At 51.8% G+C, this 2,500-nt stretch overlaps 4 non-coding genes across 4 annotated transcripts; all 4 read right to left on the reverse strand.

The window, feature by feature from the left end:
- Positions 1-468: 468 nt before the first annotated feature.
- Positions 469-540, reverse strand: trnap-ugg (transfer RNA proline (anticodon UGG)). The gene has a single exon. It is a non-coding gene; the product is annotated as a tRNA-Pro (tRNA).
- Positions 541-899: 359 nt separating this feature from the next.
- Positions 900-972, reverse strand: trnar-acg (transfer RNA arginine (anticodon ACG)). The gene has a single exon. It is a non-coding gene; the product is annotated as a tRNA-Arg (tRNA).
- A 489-nt stretch (positions 973-1,461) lies between these two features.
- Positions 1,462-1,543, reverse strand: trnas-uga (transfer RNA serine (anticodon UGA)). Its single transcript has one exon. It is a non-coding gene; the product is annotated as a tRNA-Ser (tRNA).
- Positions 1,544-1,903: 360 nt separating this feature from the next.
- On the reverse strand, positions 1,904-1,975 carry trnag-ucc (transfer RNA glycine (anticodon UCC)). The gene has a single exon. It is a non-coding gene; the product is annotated as a tRNA-Gly (tRNA).
- Between the last annotated feature and the right edge of the window lie 525 nt (positions 1,976-2,500).

Below are 2,500 nucleotides of genomic sequence, written 5' to 3' on the forward strand. Positions count from 1 at the left end.
ATCCGTAGCTGGCTGAGGACATCTTGAGCTCTTGAGAAGAAAGAAAACTCGCAAGAACTGCGGAGAATGGAGAAAAGTAGGCTGCAGTTTGCACAAGCGCTTCAAACTTTGAACCAAATGAATGCACAGATCTGCCTGGCAAAAGCCAATGGCAGGGGGGGCACATCCAGAGGGAATGGCACAAGCACCCACACATGGACACATGAATGGCCACTACCACTGAGCACTGCCCTGAAAACTCAAGCTTTCATTGGCTATTTACCTGCTCAGCAGCGGCAGCGCTCCACTCCTAGTACATCCTTTCAGATGTGGTTACAGGCTGGCAGTGGCTCTCCTTGGAATGGGTGCACGTTGTCTTTGGTCAGTGGTGCTCCTTTTGAGTGCTGAAAGAGAGTTCCACACTCCACCAGCCTACTCAACAAGGCCACCTCCTGCACAGAGTACATCGTGGTCACAGCAGCACAGAGCGGGCTCGTCCGGGATTTGAACCCGGGACCTCTCGCACCCAAAGCGAGAATCATACCCCTAGACCAACAAGCCAGCGCAATCGCAGCTGGACCCAATGGATCGCATCTGGATTCTGAGTGAAACTTTCTCACTTCTCTCCCGGTCATTGCACAAAGCTTTGGGGCTTGCCCAAGTTGCACGCAGGGCTCACTCACTTCAGTTTTTGTGCTTCTGAAAAATTTCCTCAAAGACTGATGAAGAATGGTGACTGGAAACTGACACAAGGGAAGTTTGGTAAAAGTGCCGCACGACTGATACAGAAGCCTTCGGAGGCCTCAGTCCGCACACGCTGAAAGGCAGTGTAACTATGACAGAATGACAAAGCTCTTCTCAGTTGTCCAGGGGAAATTTCAAGACCCAGGAACATGTCATTTACCAGCCAAAACTGGTCACGAGCTAGCCAGGAGTCGAACCTAGAATCTTCTGATCCGTAGTCAGACGCGTTATCCATTGCGCCACTAGCCCCCTCCTCTGCTTTTCATGCACGTGTGTCACCGCCTGGGGTCCGGTTCGTAGCCTGACTCCAAGCCTGCCCCACCTCTTACAAAGGTCATGGGCTCGTTGTGGGACCTTGGCTGTGTTGAAAAGGCCACTGAAATGACATGGCCACAGGGAATTCATGGCTGACAAGAATAGTCCAGAAGATTTGCTAGAGCTCTCCGCCTTGATAATGACGAGACAAGCAGAGGCCGACGTGCCCCAGAGCAATGGAAATTAAAACAAAAGAGTCATCAGTTGCACCAGTGCTGGTGACAGACCACTTTCTACAGTCACACAAAGTACATGCGTCATATTCTCAGTCAGTGTGGGCTGCCGCACAAAGTACAAATGAGCAAGTCAGCTGGCACCCTCTCATTAACACGGCTACCAGGGAGACTCAACCCATGTGCTTTTGTGAGAAACTGAGGCCCAGTGAAACTGCAACGGTCCAGCGGGGAGGAAGGCATAAGGGAACGTTGCCGGCAGGATTCGAACCTGCGCGGGGTAACCCCAATGGATTTCAAGTCCATCGCCTTAACCACTCGGCCACGACAACCCCCGCCTCCTCGAAAAAGCCCCTTTCCCCAGTGCCTGCCAACCAAATAGAAGAGGACAGCGACGCGCCTGGAAACGGACAACTTTGGTGCAAGATTTCAGGAGATCTTACGGCTCTGACCAGAGATAGAGAAAGGCAAAGGGGGCCGTGTCAAGAGCCCCGAGCTATGCCCTCTGGCACTTCCAAGCTCTTCATGTAGCACAGTCACCGGGAGCCCGCAGTGTCAGGGTTCAACTCCTGCGTCGGGCAAGAAACGTGGATTATGTTTTCCAGTCATCCACAAAATACCTTTCGAAGCGTACTTATGCACAGCTACACTTAGTTGGTAAGATGGATGAGAGTCCACCTCCAGGTGCAAACTGCGATGGCCGGGAATCGAACCCGGGTCAACTGCTTGGAAGGCAGCTATGCTCACCACTATACCACCATCGCACGGCACACTCCCCTTCAAGTCCACCAGAGCCAAAGTGTTGGGCAAAGCGCTCTGGAGACAAATCAAAGCTATGTGACGCCCACTGTCTCCTGCTGCAAGAACTGAGCGGAAGTAACTAGGCTTTGCATTGTGCCTCTTACCCAGGTTTCAACTGGCTTGCCTAACATTTAATTGCTAATAGCAATTGCAGCCAGGAAGGGGAACCTACGACTCAACAGTGAGCTGTGAAGGAAATACTCAGTTGCAGTCAGGGGAGCTGGAAGCCAGGTCAGCTGCTAACAAGACAGCCTTGCCGGCTGCTGCACCACTGTCGACAGGCACGACCTGTTGTTTTTTCCTTGGCCAAAAGGCACACTAAGAGAAAATTGCTTGGGTCTTTTGGTCACATGGTGCCCTTGATGAGACATTAGGTGGAACTTGCTTCGAGTTCTGCTGCAACAAGGATAATTGTAAGGTACTGATGGATGCACACTGTTAAGCCAGCAATACGCACTTCAAGTTTTGCTGTAAGCATGGAGCTCCTC

The sequence above is a fragment of the Halichoeres trimaculatus genome, unplaced genomic scaffold, assembly GCF_033239565.1.
Source record: "Halichoeres trimaculatus isolate MK-OKI-2021-1 unplaced genomic scaffold, fHalTri1.1 fHalTri1_scaffold_6, whole genome shotgun sequence".
In the NCBI taxonomy this organism is placed as follows: Eukaryota; Metazoa; Chordata; class Actinopteri; order Labriformes; family Labridae; genus Halichoeres; species Halichoeres trimaculatus.